This window comes from Eurosta solidaginis, chromosome 1 (genome assembly GCF_040869045.1).
Source record: "Eurosta solidaginis isolate ZX-2024a chromosome 1, ASM4086904v1, whole genome shotgun sequence".
NCBI lineage: Eukaryota > Metazoa > Arthropoda > Insecta > Diptera > Tephritidae > Eurosta > Eurosta solidaginis.
The window spans coordinates 165,583,006-165,610,870 of record NC_090319.1 but is presented as its reverse complement, the minus strand read 5'-3'; the positions used below and the strand labels follow the sequence as shown (position 1 = coordinate 165,610,870).

Here is a 27,865-nt window from a genome sequence, read left to right as displayed (position 1 = left end):
TCTCCACTCCACTGATTGTGTAAGAATTTAGCGAAATAATATGATGATAACGTTGATAAACCTATAAGTATAAAGTCTTCATTATAATGAATATCAACTAACATCCAAGCTGTAAGTTCAATATTTTGTTCTACCTGACACATACTATATTCAAGCGTTTGTTAAAATATAAATGAGAGCAAGTCTAACGTGGCTGATAATTTATGATGTAATTCATGAACAACCGTTCCAAGTTTGTTGCTGGTTGTGTTGATGTTGTTGTGATGCAGACGCTTCTTTTCTTTGTTGACATTCACCACCAGCACCATCCTGTTGTTGTATAGCTTCCTTATTACGTGGTCCACCAAATTTCAATAAATTCCAATCAAACACATAATCATAAGTAAAACCAGGGCGATGGAATAAATTGCGAAATAGTTTTCTTAAATAGCAATAATATGGCCGTTGTTCAAAATGCATTTGACGGCAAAAATTGAAGTAGTTAACAAATTCACTGGGAAAACCCTTACATAGTGATAATATCGTAGTTGATAGTTTCTTTTCGGAGATACGTTCATATTTTTGATGTTTATTGGCAGCCTTGAGTCCTTGCCACGGCAGCGCACCCAAATTAAAATACATTAATACATAGCAGAGCGATTCTAAATCATCACGTCGTGATTGATTAACACCTAAATGTGTATTTATTGAGGCATAACGTGCAGTGCCACCGGCGTTTTTTTATGTATCCAGCAATTAGAAATATTTTCAACAAATTTTAACCCGAAATAATTTAATAGCACAACTTTGAATAATGGATGGCACGAGTTTATCCTTTCGTGAAGTTTTGACGGACACGACTTGAGATACAATTGAACACAGGCGCTACACAAAGCACACTACAAGACATTGAAGTGGTGGAAAAGGCGGGCTGATATTATTTTAAAAAATGTATAACTTAACCATAATAGGAATCGCTTCATATATTGGCGAAGCTATCAAGATATTCTGGAGCTATCGAAAGCGTGTCTAGACTTAACGTTGTACAAAATAATGTACGTTACAAATTTTCAGACAATCCCGTACTAAATGTTTCCATAAGCTGTCAAGATCGATATGTAACAATTTTGGTAACAACAATTTGTAGTCTACATCACACACACTTTCCGCATCCAGATACCTTGGCCGATAGTGGGGCAAATAATACTAACTTGCAGAATGGACAAGCAATGTGCAAGTAACAAGGAATTTCTATAGATTTTAATGAGTTTCAAACATTTTCTATTTTTCACGATACCAATAACTCATTTGTACGCGTTGCAAGCAGTTTATGTTATTAATGCTGCTAAGTGCGCTGTACCATTCGTTGCAATTAGCTTTCTATCTCCTAGTAGTGGCGAAGCTTATTCGCTTTAGCCTGTCATTCTGAATTAGTTTTATACATAATGAATTGTGAAACTGGTCATGCAACATCCCAACCATTGAAGGAGAATAATATCATGCCCCGTTAATTTTCAAATCTGAAGAACGCCTTTACTGGCAAAAGTGACTTCTCTGATGCTAATCATGCTAATTCGCTAGTATTTAGTTATATCAATGGTCAAATATATTTATTGGCTTTATATCATGATGATCAATTACGCGTATGGTCAACGACAAGTTCGCAGTATGTCTCATCAATTGAATGCGTACGCGATAGGAGTAGGGATCGAACCCAAGGACCTCAACTTAGTGCCCTACGAAAAATAAATTATATATCTGTTTGCGCATTCTTGTTGTACGCTACCATACTGAATTTTTATGCATAGACATACACACAGACGCTGGTGCTTTCGCCCAGTGGTGGTCTGAGTTTAATTTATCGTAAGAATATACCTGCGGCACTATTACATTTAGCAGGTTTTGCTGTTGCTGAAAGTGGAGATTGGGCATTATGGACAAATTCCGAAGGAGAATTTAGCATATCCACTTACCCATTAATGCGTGGTTTTGGAATTATTTGGACAACAGTGGCATTGGAAGCACCACCCGATCGATATCATATTAGCAATGAGCATAGCATGGATCCACGAGAAGCATATTGCAATTACATTTTTCAACGTGGCAAATTTGGGTGTGAAGTTGTTGCAAAAGCATTATTCATGTTTCGTCGAACAAATTTGCGCTTAGAATCGGAACACTGTACACTGTCTTTATTGAAAGGCCAAGTCTGACGAGCAGTTGAAGATTAAATTCAAAATGCGTCAAAGAGTTTGATGATGCTTGTGAGATTTTTGTTTTCCCGATATGGTGTATGTTTTAATTAGCGAGCATTGCGGAATTTTCGCTTAAACCCATGAGGAATTTTAAATACTGCCAATTGTTTCTGAAAATAAAAAGAGAAATTAATTATTAAAAAACTAGATTACGCATCTCAGAAATATACTCACCACCGCGTGTTTTAAATCAGTGACTTTTTTCATTCAGGAAGTGAAAAAGCGTAGCAAATGTCAAATGTCTACACTTTACTTCTGACAGTCAATGCATGGCAACACCGACATTAGGCCTCATGCGCAATGCGCATTACACGCACTACACGTCGCGCATTACATGCGCCGTTTATTTTGAAAGTGGCATAAGTCATTTCCAATTCATGGTCTTAAATGCATTGTTATTTTTGAACGAATGCATATATACATGGTTCTACAATTATAAAATAATAATAAGAATTGCATCTTTTGGATATTGGACTCTAAAAAACTGGAGGCGAGGAGAGATACAAACAAATTACCACTGAACCTAAACGACATGAAATGACTTATGCCACTTTCAAAATAAACGGCTCACATATATCGATCAATCATTCATTTGGTCGAGATTTTTAGATTCATAATTCCACGAATTTCAGCATTGTCGACAATACACGTCAAAATAGTGTTGAATGGTGGAAATGCAACTGCACAGGCAGCCTTTTATTCCTTTTGAGCCAAGTTGCGAACTGTTCCGTGCGGTGGCAGGCCACTTGTGGCAAAACAAAATACAACACAAATTATGTAGCACAAGATTTAGCGATATCGACCGACAAAGGTCAAATTATAAATGTACTAAAACACCATCCACATTGAAGGAATGAGTGCTAAAACCAGTTTTTTGTTTCTTTGCGCTCATAAGTCTTTACTTATTGCCTTTAATCTTTTTACTTCAATTAAATTTTTTTTGCTTTCTTTTGCACAAATACATTGGACATACTTTTTTTTTTACGCCACCCTAACAACATTCCGTCAACCTCAATTTGGTCCTGATCAATGATACCAATATTCTTTCAGATTATGACCCGTTACCAAACTTTATTGGCCAAGTCAGAAGGAGGCGCAAAGCTTTTCAACGCCGCTTGCTAGCTCTGCGACAGGGATCATATTCTCCGACTCTGTGCCGAATAACGAAAAAAATTCCCAGAGGAGAGGTACCGGGCAGTGCTTCTGCATAAATGTTGTCCAAACTGTCTGTCGCCCTTTCACCGTGTGGACAAGTGTAACAGCAAGTATCGCTGCAAGAGGTGCCAAGAAAAGCACCTCACCACGCTTCATTTAGAGAACGTCGGTCGGCATGCGACCGTCTGACGACGCGTTGTCAATCAACCTAACGGGACCGACGAAATCCTGGGCTCAGCAGGTGGAGGTATTAGAAATGGAGGAAGAGAGAGCTAAAATGGAGCAAGAGAGAGCGCAAGCGGAGGAAGAGTGAGCGAAAGCGGAAGTAAGACCCTCTACAACCAATAATGGAATGCGCAGTTTCCGTCAGCTGTTACAGCATGAACGAGGCGCGGCGAAAGCAAATAAACTTCGAAACGACCGGGACCATTGGCGGCACCACAACATTGGACTCCAACGAGGCCTGACCAAGTCATCCAAACGCGAAAGACAGCAGCGGCGAAATAAATCGACGCACTACTCTCCTGACGCCCAAAATACAAAGGGGCTGTTGTTGTTGTTGTAGCAATGCTCGCCCCACCTAATAGCCCCGACCGATCACAAATTGTCATCAATATCCTCTAACGGGAGTCCAAGGAAACTTGCCGTTTCAACAGGGGTGGACCATAAGGAAAGGGGTGTTAGAGGCGTTGGTTCCACATTACAATTGAAGATATTGTTGGTGTCATGTGGGGACACATTACAAGCGGGGCATACATTTTGTATGTCGGGGTTGATTCTGGATAGGTAGGAGTTTAACCTGTTACAGTATCCAGAACGAAGTTGAGCAAGAGTGACACGCGTTTCCCTGGGGAGTATGCGTTCCTCTTCCGCGAGTTTTGGATAATTTTCGTTAAGTACTGGATTCACTGGGCAATTCCCGTCATAAAGGTCCGACGCCTGTTTATGGAGTTCACCAAGGACCTGCTTGTGTTTTTTCACTTCATACGGCTGGGTTCTCAGGTGCCGTATTTCCTCAAAATGCTTACGGAGATGACTCCTTAAGCCCCTAGGCGGTGCTGGTTCATCAATCAGATGTCTGTTGGGATGCCCAGGTTTCTGGGTATTCAACAGGAACTGTTTGGTCAGCATCTCATTTCTTTCCCTGATGGGGAGAATTCTCACCTCATTATGCAGATGGTGTTCTGGGGACATAAGAAGACAGCCCGTGGCGATTCTGAGAGCAGTATTTTGGCAGGCCTGTAGTTTCTTCCAGTGGGTGATTTTTAGGCTTGGCGACCATATGGGTGACGCGTAGCACGTAATCGGCTGGCTAATTGCTTTGTATGTAGTCATGAGCGTTTCTTTATCTTTTCCCCAAGTACTGCCAGCGAGGGATTTGAGGATTTTGTTACGGCTCTGAATTCTCGGAACAATTGCGGCTGCGTGCTCACCAAAATGTAGATCCTGATCAAACGTCACACCCAAGATTTTGGGGTGTAGGACAGTCGGTAGCGTAGTGCCATCGACGTGGATGTTCAAAATGGTCGACATTTGGGACGTCCATGTTGTAAATAAGGTCGCGGAAGATTTAGTCGGTGATAATGCCAGGTTTCGCGAGGCGAAAAAACTAGAGAGAACAGGGAGGTAGCCGTTTATTTTATTGCATAGCGCATCGATTTTTGGGCCTGGGCCTGTGGCCATTATTGTGCAGTCATCGGCGTAGGAAACGATTGTGACTCCTTCCGGTGGTGAAGGTAGCTTGGATATGTAGAAATTAAACAAAAGTGGGGATAGGACACCACCCTGTGGCACCCCTTGTTTAATTCTCCTTGGTTTTGATGTTTCGTTTCTAAATTGCACCGATGCCTGCCGACCACCCAGATAATTTACGGTCCACCTTTTAAGACATGGGGGAAGGGTAGACCCTTCCAGGTCCTGCAGTAACGAGCCATGGTTGACCGTATCAAAAGCTTTTGATAGGTCTAGCGCTACGAGTACTGTTCTATGGTGGGGGTATTGATTTAAACCGCAATTTATCTGGGTGCTAATGGCATTTAGCGCGGTGGTAGTGCTATGGAGTTTTCTGAAGCCATGCTGATGAGGGGCTAGCTGCAAATTTGCTTGGAAATAAGGGAGCAAAATGGCTTCAAGCGTCTTTGCCACTGGTGATAGGAGAGATATCGGACGATACGACTACCTATGTTAGCTGGTTTCCCAGGCATTAGTAGCGGGACCACCTTGACCATTTTCCATTTCTCAGGTATGACAAAGGTGGAAAGAGACAGGTTGAAGACATGCGCTAAATATCTGAAACCCTCTTTCCCTAGGCTTTTAAGCATCGGCATGGCTATGCCGTCTGGGCCCACTGCTTTGGATGGTTTAGCACTACCAATGGCGTCCTCAACCTCTTTAGCGGTGATGGTGATTGGTGACCCGCTGAATTTGTGTTTATGTGCGCGTCTATTGGCTCTCCGTGGTGTGATGGTAGCGTGCTCCGCCTATCACACCGTATGCCCCGGGTTCAACTCCCGGGCAAAGCAACATCAAAATTTTAGAAATAAAATTTTTCAATTAGAAGAAAATTTTTCTAAGCGGGGTCGCCCCTCGGCAGTGTCTGGCAAGCGCTCCGATTGTATTTCTGCCATGAAAAGCTCTCAGTGAAAACTCATCTGCCTTGCAGATGCCGTTCGGAGTCGGCATAAAACATGTAGGTCCCGTCCGGGCAATTTGTAGGGAAAATCAAGAGGAGCACGACGCAAATTGGAAGAGAAGCTCGGCCTTAGATCTCTTCGGAGGTTATCGCGCCTTACATTTATTTATTATTTTTATTGGCTCTCTGTCTATCTTCGTCGACCGTGGGATGCATTATATATTTTCGGCAGAAAGCGCTCGCGCATTTTTTCGCGTCCGACAGCACTTTGTCGCCAAAGGGGATGGAAACTTTGTCTTTGTGCTTAGTCGGATTCGATAGGGACTTTACGGTGGACCAAAGTTTACCCACATCGGTAGAGAGGTTACAACCTCTTAGGTGCTCCTCCCATTTCGCCCGCTTGTGTTCATCCACAAGCAATCTGATGCGTTGGTTTATATCCCTTATTTGGGGGTCGCCTGGATCAAACTGTCTTATAAGGTCACGTTCTCTCGCTAAGTTTGCGGCCTCCGCCGGGAAGTGGGGCCGGATCTCGGGAATTCTCCCGGCGGGAATGAAATGTGCCGAGGCGGATTTAATGACCTTACGGAAGGCACGCTCCCCTTGGCGGGCATCAGTCGGGATAGGGAGGGCAGCAAAGCGGCTGTCTGTAAAGGATTTATATTCTTCCCGCTTTTCTTTTTTGAAGTTTATGAAAGTGCGTTTTTCAGTGACGATAAAGTCGGCGGTACGCTCAAGCGAAATAAGTATGGGCAGGTGGTCGGATGCCAATGTTACCATCGGCTGCCAGTTGACGTATTTTACGAGTTCTGCGCTCACGATTGAAATATCTGGCGAGCTGTGACAGCTTCCTACCATACGCGTGGGGCGTCTCCGTTTATTGTGCAGAACGTCGTTTCTTCTATTTCATCCGCCAACATCTCACCCCTACTGTCCGCCCGCAAGTTTGAATGCCATAGATCATGATGGGCATTGAAATGGCCTAAGATAATGCGATTGTTGCCAGTGAGTAAGGCCCTGATATTAGGGCGGTATCCACTGGGGCAACAGGGGAAGGAGGGATGTAGATGTTGATGATTTCTAGGTTTGCATCGCCTGACCGGACAGATAGGCCTTGACGTTCTAAGACATTGTCCCTGCGGTCGATGCCAGGATCAAATATATAATATTGCACAGAGTGGTGTATGATAAACGCAAGACCGCCTCCATTTCCGCTCTCGCGGTCTTTCCTGTGGACATTATACACAGAGCAGGTCTGCAATGCAGATCTTGCTGTGAGTTTAGTCTCTTGTATCGCAGCAATGCGATTTTGTGCCGCTTCATGAAATCGACTATCTCCGTAATCTTCCCAGTTAGTCCATTACAGTTTAACTGCTGAATTCTGAAGTGCATAAGGGGAGACGTCGCCACTCTGGGGGTAAGTGACGGGTGACTATGCCTGGGTTGTGGAAGGCCAGGACGCAATTGCTGTTGTAGCCTTGGGACTGGGCGTCCTTGGGCAAGCATTGGGGTACCCGGATGATTTGGGTTTGCGACCTGGCAACATGGCGCGATGAAACCCGTCGGGGGGTTGCCGTCGCGGAGACCAGAACATCTAGGAAAGTGGCACCACCCAAGGCAGGAGCTGCATTGGGCGGATGTCGCAAACCTATATATTCTGTGCTGGCAGACGGTGCAAACGGAGGTAGGGACTAAGAGTCTGTTTCCCTGACCTGCACGATTGCTGCCGGAAAAGAGGGGGGGAGAAGACGGGGGCAGGGGCTGATGCTCAGCATTGCTACCAACTCTACTACGAAGGTAGTAGTTATGAATGGTATCAGCTGTTTGAGTTGTTGGCGCCGTGGGGCGCGAGCAGCAGCGGGTACTTGTTGAGGCTTGCTGAGCAGAGGGGCTGCTGGAAGGTAGTGGGGAGGCGCTTAGGCGTGGACTACGTGAACAGCAAGGAGCCACAAAAGATTTATAAAAGTTACGTGAACGTCGGGTTTTGGGATCAAGCCCAGAACAACCTGTCCGATGCAACCATCCCTTGCACGAGACACACTGAACAGAGTATGACCGTCCTAAAAAGATTCTTTTCCGGCAGATTCAGCAAACCCATTTCTCAGGACCGGGGTCAGGAGACGGACCCGGATTGGATTCGATGCCTTCCCGGAGTAAGAGAATGTGGAGCAGTCCTGCTGCAAGGAGCTGCTGAGAGGATGACAATTTGTGGGAGGGACGAAACAAATTAGATGGGGTCACACTGAAATGACAGTCCTTGGTCGGGAAAAATCCCGAGTCGCTCCGGTACATAGAACCGACTGCCTTGGGAAGAAGGGGGCTGTAGCGCGGCACGCCGGAAGGCTTTCGGGCGGCTGCTCCAGGCTACTCCATCGCCCATCATATGGCCTTTCGTGCCCATTGCGCCGACGGCCAACGTACGCATCGAATCGCGTGGGCATTTACACCTGGTTCGTGCCATTATTGATCCCTGCGCCAGAAGCACGATCGTCGATGCAGAGCTGGTACGCGACTTACAATTGGAGCGCTAGGGACATAGGCAATGCACACTCATGCTGCGCGGCAAATTTGGGTCGTCGACGCACATAACAACTCAAGCAGCCGTCGTCAAAAGCCATTACCGCTTGAGTCCACCGTCCAATGTGGACCCGAAGATTACCGCGCCCTTTGAATTCATGCGGCTAGCGGATCCGCAATTCTACCGCTCATCACCAATACGCCTTACACTCGGCGCTGAGTTATGTATACGCTGAAATGATGGTGAGCGGTACACCTGCATCGACAGTTGGCGGTCTCCTAACACAACCGACCGTGTTCGTGTTGGTGGTCTCGGGAGCCTGCCAAAAATAAATTTCCGATCTTCACGCCTCACACATGCGCAATCTTATATATACTTAAGTAAATATGCACGGAATTCAAAACAACGTACTTATATTTAATAACTTCTTTTCTTTTTCCACAGGAGAGGGAAACGTGAGGTCAACCATATGGCGTGCAGTGCTTGCAGTCCGCATATGCACTGCATTATTTCGATACAGCGCTTTACTGGACGTGCGATGACGTGGCATTGCTTTTTTTCATTTTCTTTTGTTGCTTACGGCAAGGGGGCCGGAATGTTTAGGCCACAGGCCTAAATATATCCTCCCCCCCCCCCCCCCCCCTTCGTAACATAATTTCCTTTAATTTGTTTTCTTTAGTTTACAAATATGCTAATACATACATGCATCTGTGAGTGGTAGTACGTATGCATATTATATTTTTACCACTGTGAGCCCGCGGTATAGCAACTTTGTTGCCGGGAAACCCAACGAACGAACTGTATCGTGTGTTCATCGGCTTATGTTGCAAAGAGGCTCGTCCTCTTCGTATCCAGCAGCCAGCGAAGGAACACCGATTCTACCGTCCACATAAGTGCTAATTCCCACAATATAATATAATTTTCCGAATATTTTTAATATTCTATTTCACAATATTTGTTAAACCTTTTTCTTAACACTTGTTGTTTCCTTTCAACATATTGAATAAAAACCATTGTATTTCCTTTAACTAATCGAAACTGTTTTGGTGTTTTTAATTTCATATCCTTTTCTCGCCTAACCATTCTATAACAAATACGTGGGTGCGCGCCGTTGCCACCACGATTTTGTACACTAGGTTTAGAAATTTCGTTCCTAAATTCAACTGACGCCTGCCGATCACTCAAGTAATTAGCGGTCCACCATTTTAGTCAAGCAGGTGTGAGTTTTCTATTTCTTGGAGTACCGTGCCGTGGTTGATTTTGTCAAAAGCTTTTGACAGGTCAAGTGCCACAAGCACCGTCCTATGATGGGATTTTTGCTGATTTAACCCGTAATTAATCTGAGTGTTGATGGCATTAAGCGCGGTGGTGGTGCTGTGCATTTTACGGAAGCCATGTTGGTGCGTGGCTAGGCCAAGATTTGCCGTGAAATGAGGGAGCAAAACAGTTTCCAATGTCTCTACTACTGGCGAAAGCAGTGATATCGGTCGATACGACTAGCCTTCGTTGGCAGGTTTACCAGGCTTTCGTAGCGGGATTATCCCTGACATTTTCCATTTTTCAGGAATGACGAAGGATTCCAGTGACAGATTGAAAACATGTGTTAGGTATTTTATTCTCTCATCGCCAAGGTGTTTAAGCATTGGCATGGTTATTCCGTAGGGGCCTATCGACTTGGAAGGCCTGGCCTTACGGATGGCTGCTTCAACCTCTGTGGGGGTGATGGTAATGGGTGGGACGTCGTGTTTATGTTTATGGGCTCTTTTGTTAGCTCGACGTCTGGCTTTGTCTACAGAAGAATGCAATATAAATTGTCGGCAAAAGCCGCTCGCGCATTTTTTCACCGAAGGCTATAGAAACTTTATCATTGTGTTTGGTTGGATTAGACAAGGATTTGACGGTTGACCAAAATTTATCAACACCCACAGACAGGTTGCAGTTCTTTAGATGCTCCTCCCATTTGGCACGTTTATGTTCATTTACCAGCAGAATGATATCCAAATTAAGACTCCTAGTAAAGGGTCTCTAAGGTTGATGTGTCTCGCAAGGTCACGTTCTCTTGCTAAATTTGCGGCTTCGGCCTGGAAATGCGGTATGATTTCAGGTATTCTACCGGCCGCGACGAAGCTTGCAGAAGCTGAAGCGATGATCTTGCGGAAATCACGCTCGCCCTGCCGGACATCGGTCGAAACGGGAAGGGCAACAAAAGATTGGTTTGTAAAGGATGTGTAATATTCCCAATTGGTTTTTTAAATGAATGAAAGTCCGCTTTCCAAAAGTGATAAGCCCTGCACTGACGATTGAGATATCAGGTGAGCTGTGGCGATGACCTGCAATTCTGGTGGGGACATCGCCGTTTATCATGCAGAAAGTCGTATTGTCTATTTGCTCTGCTAGCTGCCTGCCTCTGCTGTCGACTGGCAAGCTGGAATGCCAGAGATCGTGGTGAGCGTTGAAATCGCCAAGGATAAGACACTTTTCGCCACAGAGTAGCGTACTGATATCAGGGCGATACCCACTTGCACAGGAGGTGGCAGGGGGAATATAGATGATAATTATTTCTAGGTCAACATCGATTGACCGGATATTAGGTGGAAGCGCCGTTAGGCGCGAGCAACAGCGCACGGTTGATGCGTACTGCTGAGCAGCGTCGCTGCTAGGCGTTGGCGGAGGTACGTTTGAGAGGGAACCGCGGGACATCCATGGACGTGAACTGCAGGGAGCCACAACAGTTTCATAGAAGTTTCGGGGCGACGAACATTGGGTTCTAACCTAACGATGCAACCATCTTTTACACGTGAAACTCTAACAAGAATATGACCCTCTAAGATAAATCCTTTTCCGACATATGCAGCAGAACCACAGCCTCGGATCGGGGTTAGGTTCAATACCTTGCCGGAGCATGAGGGTGTGGAGCAGTACAGCTGCAAGGAGCTGCTCCCAGGATGACAATTTGTGGGAGGGACGCAACGAATTAAATGGGGTTACACTGGAATGACAGCCCTTGGTCGGGAAAAAAATACCGAGTCGCTCCGGTGCGAAGAACCGGCTGCCGTGGTAGAGTCGTCCCTAACTCACCGTCGGCTGGACATGGCGGTATCCACAAAACGATATCCCGACTACGTCAGAAATATTACTGGCCAGGCATGGTTTCAGATCTTTGCACATATATTAAAGAGTGTGAAACTTGGAAAATTATCAAAACTCAAAACGTTTTCAAACAACCCTTAATGGGAAAAGCAAAGCTCACGGAACGACCTTTCCAACGTCTGTTCATAAATTTTATGGGTCCGTATCCTTGTTCTAGTGATGGTAACGTGTATATCTTTCTTTGTTTATATCCCTTTACTAAGTTTGTGTTTTTAAAACCGATGAGAAGGGCCACTTCAGCTGCGGTTATAAAATTTTTCACATGTTCGGCGTGCCCAAATATGTCCATTCGGACAACGGCAAACAAATCGTATCTGCAATCTGAGTTTTGGAGAAGTACGACACGACACACGTGAAAACTGCATTTTATTCACCTCAGGGAACGCTGCGGAGAGATTCAATTGATCTGCATTTGCACTACGCAGCGTTACTCACTCAGCCATCAACATGTCACCATACTATGCCACTTTCGGTATGCCTATGATACAGCATGCTGCATTATATGACCTATACCGAAAGTTGGCGGCATTGAAGGATGTTGACATTAAGATGGATACGGCTGGTGATAGAATGCAGATCATAAGAAACAAAGTTATGAAGGAGCTGAAGTTGGCCGATGATAGAAGTCAAAAGGTATATGACACCAGGCGTAAAGATATAAAGTTTCAGATCGGACAAGTGGTGTATCGCCGAAACTTTAAACAAAGTTCTCAACCTGATAACTACAACGCCAAGTAAGCTCCGAAAAAATTAAGTGTAAGCTATACGCCGATATCCATATAGTCCAGCGAATTAAAACGCAGCGGCAGCGCTGGCTAGGCCATGCTATGAGAATAAAAGATGATGCTCCGGCCAAGAAAGTGTTTCTATCGGAACCCGCCTCTGGAAGCTGAGGAAGAGGGGGGCCCCCACTCCATTGGAAGGACCTGGTGGAGAACGATTTTAACTCGGAGCTTGGCAAAATGTCCTTTGGTGCAGGCAAAATTTATATGCGACTCAGGAAAACAAGTCCAGAGGATAAAAATCGCAACACGCTAGCAGTGGGCAAAGGACGGGTGCGAGCTGTAGTCATGGTAAGGAAACAGCTGCATTCATATATGCTGCTTAATTACGCTACTGAGGAGCTCGTAGTGGTGGCCATTGAGCAAAAGAATAAGCAGGCATTTATCCTGACATCCTGCTATGTGACCCATGCTGAAGAGGTTTCACCGATGGAGTGCAAAAGGCTAGTGCAGTACGAAGGGCGGTTGGTCATAGGCGCGCACCACAATACGTAGGGAGGAGGAGGAGAGAGGCGAATCTCTATTTTGTTACGTCCTGCAAACCAATTTGCAGATGGCCCACAGGGGAAGTGTCCCTACATACATTGGTCCAACATCCAGGAATGTTTCGGATATTACACTGAGCTCCGAAAGTGACATATCAAGGTATGATTGCATGGTTCTTGATAGACCATCCTTCTCCGACCATGCGTATATCAGCTTCAGCATCCCCCTAAAAAGGGTAGAGAAGCGAGGAACCTTTAGAAACCCTTGGTCAAGAAATTGGACTAAATTCCAGAAACAGGTAGAAACGAAACTGGGACAACCCAAAGAGGTGGTTGCCAATGTGGAAGAACTGGAGGAGTCTAATGAATTCCTAACAAGGGCTCTTATGACTGCGTATAACAAAATTGCCCTCTAAGAAGATGCAAAAGAAAAGCAAAGCCGCCATGGTGGAGCAATGAGCTGAGCCTTCTAAGAAGACAGGTAAAAGAAATATTTAAGCTAGCAAAGACCGCGGACAGCGAAGCGTGTCGGTACGAGTACAGAGATCTACTGAGTATCTACAAGCGTGAAACTTCCAGGGCGAAGAGAATCTCATGGAAAAGTTTCTGTACGGACATAGAGGGCTCCAGTGAAACAGCACGTTGGAAAAAGACCTAGCAAGGGGAAACATAGTCCAGGAACTAATAAAGAAAGAGAAATGGGAATGGTCACGTAATAGTGAGGAATCCCTTGAGGTGTTTTCGGCACATATTTGCCATCGGGAGATGGGTTAGAAGAGCCAGCAGAGAGCACTCACACTTCGATCACGGAACGGGTAGTGCCGGGCTTGGTGAACGATACCAAGATCGAATGGGTGGTGAAGACGTTTTCTAAGTTTAAATCGCCGGGCCCAGATGGTATATTAACGGCCATGCTACAAGTTCAAGCAGGGTGGTCGTGGAATGACTTAAAATAATATTCGATAGGTGCATAAGACTGAATCATGTACCGCACTCTTGGAGAACTGCTCGTGTATTCTTCCTACCAAAGGCGGGAAAAGTCGGTCACATGCATCTCAAAGACTACAGACCCATTAAATTAACATCATTTCTGCTCAAAACCTTTGAGAGGCTGATAGATATGTACATAAAATCAACGTGAATGAAAAGCTGCTCTCCACAACACAACATGCGTACACCAAAGGCAAGTCGGTAGACACCGCATTACATAGGGTGGTAACAAGCATAAAGAAAGCCTGGAATATAAAGAATATGCTCTAGGAGTCTCTTAGGATATTGCCCGAGTTTCAAGAATGTTTCTAAAATTGCAGGAAGATTACATCGACAACGAAATCAGACTCCAGCTATTAGGAGTGATACAGCTGACAGATCAAAAAGCAGCAAGTGGCTTAAGTCCTAGAAAGCTTCTAGTCTTTGCCAAGAGGACGGAGTTATTTATAACATAGGTCCTGGTTTTTGATAGGGGTTTTCAGATTGGTCGTTAAAACAAACTTCTAGTAACACTACGGACTCATTTCAGTCTATGTGAGGTCCTCATGGACCGGCAAGTTCAACCTAACGCGACATGCGTTTTTTTGCTCCTTTTTGGTTAGACCCACGACTAACTCGAAATTATGGAATTTTGAACATTTATGATTTTTTTTTTGCCCAGACTTCTCTCACATATAATCGCCAGAACGATTCCGGCAAACATACCTCTGTCTTTCACACATTTAGCCTCAGGAGATTGCTTTATAGACTTCCATATATCAAGATCATCAGTATCGAAAAAAAATTTGATTGAGCCATGTCCGTCCGCCCGTCCGTCTGCCGTTAACACAATAACTGGAGTAAATTTTGAGGTATCTTGATGAAATTTGGTATGTAGGTTCCTGGGCACTCATCTCAGATCTCTATTTAAAATGAACGATATCGGACTATCACCACGCCCCACTTTTTTCGATATCGAAAATTTCGAAAAACCGAAAAAGTGCGATAATTCATTACCAAAGGACGGATAAAGCGATGAAACTTGGTAGGTGAGTTGAACTTATGGACGCAGAATAGAAAATTTAGTAAAATTTTGGACAATGGGCGTGGCACCGCCCACTTTTAAAAGAAGGTAATTTAAAAGTTTTGCAAGCTGTAATTTTGCAGTCGTTGAAGATATCGTGATGAAATTTGGCAGGAACGTTACTCCTATTACCATATTGTAAACGAATTTACTTGCAAATCCTCTTATTTGCCCTTCTGCTAAGTTCGAGTCACTAAACTGTTGAATAAATAACTCCAATATGAAATAATGCAAAATGGCCTTTATTAAAGTACTTCACAATAACACTCAAACTGTGCAACGAATAGCTTGCTTAATAACCAAACTTATTAATAGATTAAATGAAACTGAATTCCAGCGCCTCTACAATTGCTGCCTTTTATACTCTCGGATTTCAACGTTCGCATCTTCTAGGCGCTTCCAGAATCTACTAGTCCAGCAGCTCTCAAACTTCTCAGCTGTAACTAAAATTGCACAATTTTATAGTTTTTCTCATTGCATACTTTCAGGAGTATCTCAGATATATGCATGTGTTTGTGCATTGACTCTCCGCCGCTCGTATACGTACATGGTACATATGTGTAGACGCAATTATTGTTTCGTTTATGTAGATACATAATGATTGAATTATTGATGTGAATTCACGTCACTGCTTAGCATCGGCTTAGAGACGATAGCATCGCTCAGTGCTGCTAACATTCGTTACACTGCCCTCCACCTAAGTCTGATCGTCAGACAAATCTCTCGATCTAAACGTTGCCAGCCTTTCCAAATGGACCACTTTCATTTTGGTTCGTGGTTTACCGATGGTTTGTATGCGGTACACTACATCGTTGATCCGTTTTACAACTTATAGGCCTTCCCAATTACACTGCAGTTTCGGGGACAAACCTTTTTTACGTTGTGGGTTGTATAACAGCACCAAATCTCCTTCATGAAAACCCGAATTAATGGCTTTCATCTTGTCACTCATAATCTTTGTTCGTTGCCTTATCAGATCATGTATTTCTCTTAGCTCTTCTTCCAAATCACTAGTGGATTTCTTGAGATTTCTCTCTGCATTGGCATCTATCCCAAACTTCAAATCAGCTGGCAGTCTAAGGTCATTGCCAAAAATTACTTTTGCAGGGGTTTGGCCCGTTGTCTCTTGCACTGCTGATCGGTAATCCATCAAGAATAATGGTATGCGGGTATCCCACTCTTTATGGTACTTGTCTACTACTTTCCTTAAGTGCTCCTCCAAAGTTCTATTGAATCGTTCTACCGTACCATCGGATTGAAGATGCAATGCAGTTGTCCGTGTTTTCCGAATGCCTAATGATTTACACATTTCCTGGAACACAGCTGATTCGAAATTCCTGCCTTGGTCAGAATGTAACTCCATTGGTACACCATACCTTGCAACCCAATTGTTTATAAACACTTCTGCTACCGTTTCCGGTTCTTGATTTGGGATTGGGTATACCTCTGGCCATTTGCTGAAATAATCCATAACTACCAGTAGATATTTGTTTCCGCCGTTGCTAGTAGGAAATGGACCGGCGATATCCATAGCGATCCTTAAAAACGGCGCACCTGAGTTATATTGCTTCATCTGGCCATGACTTCGGGTTCTGGGCCCTTTCGCTCTGCTGCAAACCTCGCAGTTCGCAATCCACTCTGTTACTGACTGACGGCAACCAACCCAATAGAATCTCTGTTTAATCTTCTCGAGCGTCTTCGTGATTCCAAGATGGCCTCCGCTTGGACCATTATGCAGCTCGCTTAGCACGTAAGAAATCCTCTTTCTGGGAACAACTATCACTTTCTTCTTGCATTTACCATCCTCACTCTCCCATACTCGATGAAGGCAACCGGATATCAATTCTAAAGTGTTCCACTGTGCCCAATATGACTTCGCAATGAGACTCTCTGCTGACATCTCTTCCCTGTTTGGTCTTTCGTTTCGTTCGAGCCCTTCATAACACGTGACAGATCTGTATATTCTTTCTGACATTTTCTTAGCTGTTCCTTGTCCCATTCATCTGTACATGTTATAGTCATTAGCCGAACATCTATAATGTCTTCTTTAGCCTCGGCCTTTGAACAGTGCTTGCATTCCAAACTACATGTTCTTCGTGACATTGCATCAGTATTTCCATGGGTACTACTTTTCGATGCTCAATGGAAAAGTATTAGCTTTGTAGTCGCTCGATCCACCGTGCCAATTGTCCTTCCGGATTACGGAACTGTAGAAGCCATTTCAACGCTGCGTGATCTGTCCTGACGCGGAATCGCTGGCCGTAGAAGTATTTGTGGAAATGTTTAATGCACTATACCAATGAACGATATCGGACTATAACCACGCCCACTTTTTCGATATCGAAAATTTCGAAAAACCGAAAAAGTGCGATAATTCATTACCAAAGACGGATAAAGCGATGAAACTTGGTAGGTGAGTTGAACTTATGACGCAGAATAGAAAATTAGTAAAATTTTGGACAATGGGCGTGGCACCGCCCACTTTTAAAAGGTAATTTAAATGTTTTGCAAGCTGTAATTTTGCAGTCGTTGAAGATATCATGATGAAGTTTGGCAGGAACGTTACTCCTATTACTATATTGTAACGAATTTACTTGCAAATCCTCTTATTTGCCCTTCTGGTAAGTTCGAGTCACTAAACTGTTGAATAAATAACTCCAATATGTAATAATGCAAAATGGCCTTTATTAAAGTACTTCACAATAACACTCAAACTGTGCAATGAATAGCTTGCTTAATAACCAAACTTATTAATAGCTTAAATGAAACTGAATTCCAGCGCCTCTACAATTGCCGCCTTTTATACTCTCGGATTTCAACGTTCGCATCTTCTAGGCGCTTCCAGAATCTACTAGTCCAGCAGCTCTCAAACTTCTCAGCTGTAACTAAAATTGCACAATTTTATAGTTTTTCTCATTGCATACTTTCAGGAGTACCTCAGATATATGCATGTGTTTGTGCATTGACTCTCCGCTGCTCGTATACGTACATGGTACATATGTGTAGACGCAATTATTGTTTCGTTTATGTAGATACATAATGATTGAATTATTGATGTGAATTCACGTCACTGCTTAGCATCGGCTTAGAGACGATAGCATCGCTCAGTGCTAACATTCATTACAATATGCATGCTTAATAAAAATTAGCAAAATCGGAAACGAATTTCAAATTTTAACAAAAAATTTAATATCTTTACAGTCTATAAGTAAATTATGTCAACATTCGACTCCAGTAATGATATGGTGCAGTAAAATACAAAAATAAAAGAAAATTTCAAAATGGGCGTGGCTCCGCCCTTTTTCATTTAATTTGTCTAGGATACTTTTAATGCCATAAGTTGAACAAAAATTTACCAATCCTTGCGAAATTTGGTAGGGGCTTAGATTCTAGAACGATAACTGTTTTTTGTGAAAAAGGGCGAAATCGGTTGAAGCCACGCCCAGTTTTTATACACAGTCGACCGTCTGTCCCTCCGCTCGGCCGTTAACACGATAACTTGAGCAAAAATCGATAAATCTTTACTAAACTCAGTTCACGTACTTACCTGAACTCACTTTGTATTGGTGTAAAAAATGGCCGAAATCCGACTATGACCACGCCCACTTTCTCGATATCGAAAGTTATGAAAAATTAAAAAAATGCCATAATTCTATACCAAATACGAAAAAAGGGATGAAACATGGTTATTTGATTGGTTTATTGACACAAAATATAACTTCAGAAAAAAGGTTTGCAAAATGGGTGTGACACCTACCATATTAAGTAGAAGAAAATGAAAAAGTTCTGCAGGGCGAAAAAGTTCTAAGGCCCACTCATTAACACCTTTCATTTGATACCCATATCGTACAAACCAATTCAACAGTCACCCCTGGTCCACATTTAATGCGATATCTCGAAAAGGTGTCAACCTATAGAGCTAAGGCCCATTCCCTTTTAAAATTCTTATTAATACCTTCCATTTGATACACATGTCATACAAACACTTTCCAGGGTTACCCTGGGTTCATTTTCCTACATGGTGATTTTCCCTTATTTTGTCTCCATAGCTCTCAGCTGAGTATGTAATGTTCGGTTACATCCGAACTTAGCCGTCCTTACTTGTTTTATCTATTTCGAATTTTTACGTTTTTTTTATTTCTTGCACACGCCTTTTTTGGTATACTGTCACCGCGGCTATAAATTTACTAGCTTTACCCGGCGTACGTTGTAACGCCCAAGATCGAATTAATGTTGCGTTATTTTTCCTGTTTTGTTTGTTGTTTATTGTGTCGTAAATTGAATTGAATTATGAACGTATATATGGTGAAATTTTCGTTTAAAATATTTTATTATTGTATCTTATTGTAATGCAAGTGGGTACATAATATTTTTGGTTCTTTCGTTCGGTGCAAAGCTAAACAAATTTTTTGGCGTTACAACTCTAGAGCAAGCGCATCATATATGTAGCTGGCCATGGGAAAAGCATGGACTCTCTAAATTTAATCCTGCAACAGTAAGCGATTGTCCTTGTGCTTTGTTGATTGTAATTGCAAAAGCAAGGCGTACAGGAAACTGTAACAGCTTAAAATTGAATGGCAAATCTGTAGGAATCATTGGGATCCGTGGTATGAGCACATCCTCACTTTTGCTTTTACCGCTGATGATTGTTGCTTCGATTACATTCGGCATTAATTTCTTAACGCAAATTCTGGTTCCATTGAACAATTTTGGTGGGTCTAAATTCCGAAGAAGCATGGTTGGTAAGCCAATTTTCAAATTTGATATATGCGCAGGCTTTGCAGGTGGTTCTAAAGAGTGTAGAAATTCAATTGGACAATTCACAATTTGATCTTCATCTGTAACTGTGTCGATCGATTTATATTCCGTCACTTCACCAGGAATTTGGTTTTGAATGCGATCATTGATTTTGTTAACATGATCATTATTGGGAACTAAGCTTGCTCTTTCGCATAGCAAAAAAAAAATTGTTTATTTAAAATTCTTAATTCTGAAATACCTTCGTCTTGATCGAAGGAACCTATAGCCAAAATTTGGTGATGATTGAAGTATGGGAAATACGTTTCCATAGGGAAAACACACACAGAATTTGATTTTCATAGAAGATGTAGATAGACTGAAGCTAACATATTTTTTTAACGGCGGGAGATTACTAAACGTCCAAAATGAATAACAGCCAAACTCAACAATGCAGTCAAACTTTAGGTATTAAAATAACCTAAGTTTCTGAAAAATTCCATCTGTAGGGAAGTGCCACGCCCCTTTTTTCCCCATTCCACATTTTACTGGAGGTGTTGGGACTTAAGGTCATATAGCTCCTTAGCAATTTTCATTATCCTACCACTACTACATCCAGAGATATGCAGTATGATATATTCCATTTGGTATGGGAGGTAACACGGTAGGGAAGGTGCCACGCTCCTTTTTCCCAATTCCACATTTTACTGGAGGTGTTAGAACTTAAGGTCATATAGCTCCTTACCAATTTTCATTATCCTACCATTACTACATCCAGAGATATGCAGTATGATATATTCCATTTGTGTGGGAGGTGCCACGCCCCCTTTTTCCTAATTCGACATTTTCTTGGTGGTGTTAGGGATTGACTTCAAGTAACTCCTTACTGAATTTCAATATTCTGGCATGTATACCTTCAGAGTTATGAAGTACCAGAGATTCCATTTGTATGGGAGGTGCCACGCCTCTTTTATATATCGAAATTAGTTTTAGCTTAAAACCTTCGTGTTGAGCGAAGGAACCTATAGCCAAAATTTGGCTATTTGATTTTTATATATATAGAAAATTACTATCTCTCCACTCATTATCCAAGATCGTAAGCGATCGATCTGGATCAGCGATTGAGTGTGGTCAGATGTACATATGTATGTTTGAGTTTTTTTGTTTCAGCTAATAAACTGCAGCGGCGCCGTTGGAGAAGACGAGTAATTTGGTGAGTGCTTTAAGATAGACATAATATATACAAATACACCTGTTTAGATGTATGTATGTACATACGTTAGCAAAAATTCCTGATCTTGCGAAAATAGAACAGGAATTAGAAAAGTCAGAAAAAGAATAATAGATTGCAAGGAACATATGTACATACATAAAAATTTTACAAACATTCATTTGTACTTACATACCTTTTTTATAGACATATAAATTCCTCTTTCTTTGATGACCTACTTCTGCTATATACAAAATTGATTTTAGATTTACTTGTGCGTTTGCGGTAGGTTAGGGTTTAGGGTTTAGAATTTTTTTTGCCATTTTATTGTATTTTGCTACACCAAGGAGATTTGCCTGAATTTTGTATCTGTAGATTTTAAGATAGGCGTTGGTAGGTTAATACATTAGGGTGGCTCATAAATATTTTTTTAACTGATATAACCCACCCCTTGTTTTATTTTTTTATTTTTTTTTATACAAATAATTGAATTGAGTTGAAATCGTATGTTATTATTTTCTTTGCTTTTTGAAATTTAATTTTAATCGACTTTCTTACTGTTACAACAATCTCTGTTTTGCATTCGATAGAATAGAAAGCTTCAGGGTATATATTAGAGAAAGATTAAATTGTTAATAAAACTGTATAATGATTCGATGAAAACATAGATTTTACATAATGGTATGTGTGCTGTACATGTACGCACCAAGGAAAGTGAAGGTGAGTGTTTAGGGAAAATGACTGAGTGACAGGGCACGGACCAATGTCATGATTGGGGGGGGGGGGGGACTGCAAGTTATATAGGAGTCAGCACAGTGCCCACGGTTGCGCTGAAGAGGGTGGGAAGAATTCACCTGACAGGACACGCCTTCATTTCCCCTAATGCTTTCCCCCTTCAAACTTTGCCCCTCACGTATGTTTCCTTCTTTTCAGCCTTTTCTTTTTTGCTTATTTTCTTTCACTACATATGAAGGTATAAATCCTTTTTGTTCATGTAGCTGCGGTTTGTTAATGTGGCTGCGGTTTGTTTGTGTGGCTGCGGGTGAGGACGGTGGTGTAATACCCCGCCCAAGACGACAAGCTAGCCTGGGTTGCAAGCATACCTGCTTGCCGCCGCTCCTCACCACCCCAACAAGCCATCCACGTAACATATGGGGTATATTTAATATATACGACCTAATCGTTTGGTGACATTTAAAGCTTAAAGTTGTTAAAATGATGTAGAAATTGCGAAATGTTTCTTATCTGAACAACCGGTTGAATGAGATATATGCTATAAATATCACCGATCTAAAAATTTTTTCAGACAGCAATATGTGCCGTATACAAAAGCATTTTGTGAAATTTAAAACTTCTGACCGATAAATTGAGGAAGATATAGAACCTTTATGGAACCTCATAAGGTTGTTGTAAAGAATGCCTATTAATTAAACAAACACAAAAACAAGGGCACAGGGTACCTAAACTAAGTTTTAATTCTAAGGTGAGGTGGCCTGACAGATTTTTTTCGGATTCAGCATTAAAATTTTTAGAAAATTCCCCGAGGGCTTTTTGAGAAAACTGCATTTGTGTACAGCATCATATAACATCAATTGCATTGTTTGACAGTGAAAATATACACTGGCGATATGTACCGCAGTTTGCAGGTGTAGTTGAAGACATAAGCCCTACGTTCTTAGAATTTGGAATATATCCTTAAATTTCGGAGTTAGGGGCCAAAAACCCTTTTTTTTATAGGTTGATTCATATATTGGCTTATGACTTTATTTCTGTTTGTGCTACGAACAAAAATTGCCATCGGAAAAAGGGCATATTTTCGCATCCAGCAAGGTATAACTTGTAAATTTATATGTAAAAATGTCAGAGAAACCTTTCAAAATATATTTAGAATTCAACGTAGTGCGTCACTTGTTCATTTTGTATAACGGTTTGGTTACGCGTATATACAAAGGATTATTAAAGAGAATGCTTCCAACAAAATACGAATTTCAAAGATTACTTAAGGTTTTATTATTGTATTCTAAGGGTTCATATAAAGTCCCAAAAAAAAAGATGTATAAAACTGTATCTTGATTTTTTTGAATTTTAAAAGTTTTTGAAATCGTTCGTTACAGAAGCAATATTTTTTGCCCAAAATTGGTCAAACATTGAAATTTGGCTGAGATATTCCACCTCGACCACTTCTAAGCGAAAAATATTGGTTACTTAACAAACGAAAATTAAATTTTATATTTTTTTTGTGGAAGCAGAATTGGCTGCGGAATATTTCCAATAATTTTCTATTTATACACGTAATCAAAATACTCAAGAAAATCGTTATACAAAACAACTTGTGATGCAATACGTTGAATTTTGAATATATTTTGTGAGGTTTCTTTGACATTTCTACATATAAATTTATTATTATTATTTATTAAGTAATATATTTTTTTACTAGCAGCTATTGCCATAGACTCGACTTAAAATAGTAGTAAAAATTATATATCTAAATAAAGTTATAATACTGTATCGAATTTAGCGAAATTCCGTCTATTAGCAACTTTCTGCTTACGTTCGTATCGCTAAACTGTTGAATAAAACACGCATTTATTATGTATTACAAAATGGTTTTTATTAGTCTACTTTGAAAGTACTTTGCAATTAAACTTCATTTCGCAACTGATAGCGTGCTTAAATCAAACTGATCTTGCGACTACTCAGCTTGCGCTCTTAATCTCTGCTGCTTCATTCGCATATTTCTACTACAGTCTAAACGTTTCGCCTGCTAGAACTGCTGTACATATCTCCTACTTAGTTATATATATGTATATTTGTAGTTTCTGCGTTTCTCATAATCATGTGCGTGTGTATGTGTAGCAACTTTCGGGTACAACTGTGCTCGCGTAATATCACTTCGTGCCTTATGTATTTTGGTGTAAATGATGATTGATGTGTTTATGTACACAGTGCGGCTCGCTTCAATATTTTTGTGCTGGGAGTTTATTACTAGTGATGGTAATATTCGTCACATTGTCCTCCAACTAAGTTTGATTTTGTGTTGGGAGTTTATTACTAGTGATGGTAATATTCGTCACATTGTCCTCCACCTAAGTTTGATCGACCCGATCACACAAATCTCCTGATCCAACCGCTGCTAGTCTCTCGAACTGAACCACCGTCGTATTTCGTGGTTTCCCAATTGTTTGTATGCGGTAGATGGGATTACTGTTCCTCTTCACAACTTTGTACGGGCCTTCCCAACTGCACCAAACTTTGGGTGGAACACCTTTCCGCCATTAAGGGTTGTATATCAGTAACAAATTTCCCTCCAAGAAACCTTCCGAATTATTGTTCTTGTCGTACCTGTGTTTCATCCTACTACTCATTATCCTGGACCGTTCCCTCACACTCTGCTGTTTGGCGAATTAACTACTTCGTAGGGCTTTGTCTTGACGAATTGGCTTTGCATAATCAGTATCGTGTTGACTTTTCACAACACTAGTGCGCGCTGGCTTGAAACCACCCTTGCATTCTTCCTGGAAAATTCTTTCAGTCGTTTTAGTGCGCCCATTAGGATTTTTCAATGCCAGTGTTTTTCTCGCAGGTACCTTCGTACACAATCTTGCTCCAGGTAATGGTTTTACTCTCCTGTTGCCCAAATCAGATCGGATTAAAGAATGAGAAGCGCCCGTATCTACAGAAAGTACACTCCCCAAAGCCTTCGGGGAGCAACCTTCTCTCTACAACCACAACAACAACAACAGTCAGTACACGCTCCTTGTCATCCACATTTCCTTTGACGGTAAGACTGCTCGATTCCCTTCCAGTTTGCGATATAGGTATCACACGACGTTTAATAGCTGGGGCAAGTTCTCGATCTTTACATCTGACTCGCTCTTGCTTATTTCCTTCAGCTTTGCGTTTACGACCAGCCAAGTTGGAACTACCATGACCGGTGCTGCAATGACGTGCAATGTAACTTGGGTTACCGCACTTGAAACACTTCATAACTCCGGCATTTTTCTGTTGTAATCCCTTCAGTGCTTCACAAATTGTGTCTACCCAATCTGGCCTTTCCACTTCCACGCGATGAGCTTTGTATGCGGGCTTACTAAAAAGTGACGCTGTTTCCTGAGTCAGTACATGCGATACCGTTTCAGCAAATTTGGCTTTGGGTTCACATATGTAGCTCGTTTCGTTTCGGCTTCCCGTATGCCATTTACAAAGCTCTTAATCTTTACCCGTTCAGTATATTCCACGGGTGCGTCCGCATTTGCCAAATGAGCCAGCCTATCAACATCCGCAGAAAACTCCTGCAATGTCTCATTCCCTTTTTGGTAACGGTTTTGCAACTCAATTTGGTATATCTGTTTTCAATGCTCGCTTCCGTAACGTCTCTCGACAGCGGGCATCAATGCGTCATAACTGTTCCGTTCGTACTCTGGCATAGTCTGTAAGATTCCGGCAGCTGGTTCTTTCAATGCTACGAAGGGTGCAGCAACTCTATATTCACCATTCCAGTTGTTCACTGTTGCGGTCTTCTCAAAATGTAGCTTAAAGACCTGGAAAGGAACATAACCGTCAATGGATGGTGTTTTTAGCTTTGGATTACTCGCTGAAACTGCTGGGCGATTTATTTGCAACTCCTGAATATGACCTCTCAAAGTTTCTATCTCGGCATCAGTTTTGTCCTCGAGCTGTACAATTTTTGTATCCTGTGCTTCCAGCTTTGATGTTACCCTTGTGACGGACTTATTCCTGCTGAAGTATGCACAGTCCGTCCAGGGTTTTTTTGTATCCTGTGCTTCCAGCTTTGATGTTACCCTTGTGACGGACTTATTCCTGCTGAAGTATGCACAGTCCGTCCAGGGTTCCTATATTTGGTGGGAGAACCTGTCTAAATAAGAGTAGCTGAGGTAGAACCCCTCTGCTAGCTCTCCGTCAGTTGGAGCAGAAACCTCCTACTGAATATAAAATAATTCACGAAATGAAGTAGAAACCTTCAGGTCGTGTTGGTCAGTGGTAGAAGCCCACTGACTCGTATGCCTATCTCCTAGCTTCTGATCTTTCAAGCTAATTTGCCGCCCTTATATACGACTTTGTACGCCGGTGGACAGTTATTTCCTTAAAACAATTCATTGTAATAATTCCTCAGTTATAAAATTATGTAGGACTGCACGCAGGCAGTCAGTAATTTTACAATAACAATTATAAAAGTTGGAAATGCAAAAATCGAATTCTAGTTTAACGCTACTTTCTCTGTATTCTATTGGTACATACATACGCTGACATGCATATATGCATATTTTCGATCATGTATGACGATCCGCTATCCCGGCATTTCATATCCCAATTTTCGGGAGCCCTAATATACATAGCGAACAATGTACCAAATCTCGTACGTACGCTTGTTGTATGCCTGCCGTGTTTTCCAGTCTTTGCTTTACCTATCGAATTCGATCATTTGTGTTTATGCGTATGTTCGCTGTCACTTGGTTTTGATGGTGCGTTGGCCTCGTTTGACGCTTTCGGCTTCTGCTTAGGGCGTGCGTTGGTGTGTCGTATGCTTGTACGTAAGTATGTAGAGAAAAGTCCCAACTAGTAGCGGCGCTTAGTTTGGCGACTTTTACTGTTGGTCTTCGTTTATCCAAATTATTATGTATGTTGTATTTGTAGCTGAGTGCATTGGATGCGCAAAGGGTTGGTTGACCGGCACAATTTTATGTTTTGTGCATTTCCACTTTCCTTCCAAATGTTTGAGTGTACGTTAGGGTGACCTATATTTGAAATTTATGTGGGCGAAAAATGTAAATATTTTGCTTGCGTGCAAAAGTGCGCAAGTCTGCTTTGTCCTTCAATTTAGTAAATAATAATTCAATATGCAACCGCATGTATGTGTTTTGACGTGTAATTCATAAAGATATAATTCATGTCATAAGAATGTATAAATGTTAAATTCAGAGTTAGATTCAATTCTTGTATAACATGTATGTAAGAAAAATGGAAAAATAGGTATATGTTGTGAGGGTACAAAACCCTCGGTTTTGGGGTCCTCACACCCTTGCTTCCTGTACTTCTAACTGCGAACACATTTGTGCCACCTGCAATGATAAGCGCTCCTCTTGTGCTTCCATCTTCGATGTTATTTGTGACATTTCTGAAAAACGTGCTTCTTGTCGTGTCTTCTGTGATTCCAGTTGGGAGGCCATATATGTCTTCTGTTTTTCCAGTTGAGTTTCCATCTTGGATGTTATACGGTTCTCCTTGGATTCAAGTTGAGATGCCATATATGTCTTCTGGGATTCCAGTTGAGATGCCACTGTCGATGTTTGAGCAGATATCGCAGTCAATATCATGTTCAAGTCTGTGCTCGTTACTGTCTGCGATGCTTCGTTTTTCTCTTAAATTTTTGTTGTTGTCTCGTCCCCATCAAGATAAATAACATCATCGTCCACATTAATTCCTTCCGACTCCATGGCATCTCGTAGGCGTGCTTGAAGTTCGATCTTATTGCCGGTTGTATTCAATATCGGTTTTCCAACTCCTATTTCGGTTGCTGGATCCTTAATTCACCTAACTTTACCATGTCCAAGTTGTATTCGAAATCTTTGGAATTTATTCAACAATTCTACTTCTGACACCAATTGTAACGAATTTAGTGAAATTCCGCCTCTTTGCAACCTTCTTCTTACGTTCGTATCGCTAAACTGTTGAATAAAACAGTCCAATATTCTGTATTACAAAATGGTGTTTATTAGTCTACTTTGAAAGTTCTTCGCAATTAAAGTTCACTTCGCAACTGATAGCGTGCTTAAATCAAACTGATCTTACGACTACTCAGATTGCGCTCTTTTATACTCTCTGCTGCTTCATTCGCATATTTCTACTACAGTCTAGATGTTTCGCCTGCTAGAACTGCTGTACATATCT

General features: G+C 41.9%; 1 protein-coding gene and 1 pseudogene across 1 annotated transcript in view; both read right to left on the bottom strand.

The window, feature by feature from the left end:
* The window catches only part of LOC137238431 (membrane-associated transporter protein-like), a 1,095,627-nt gene that overhangs the window by 189,132 nt on the left and 878,630 nt on the right, over positions 1 to 27,865 (bottom strand). The window lies entirely within an intron of this gene.
* LOC137238694 (discs overgrown protein kinase-like) lies at positions 214 to 27,291 on the bottom strand (annotated as a pseudogene).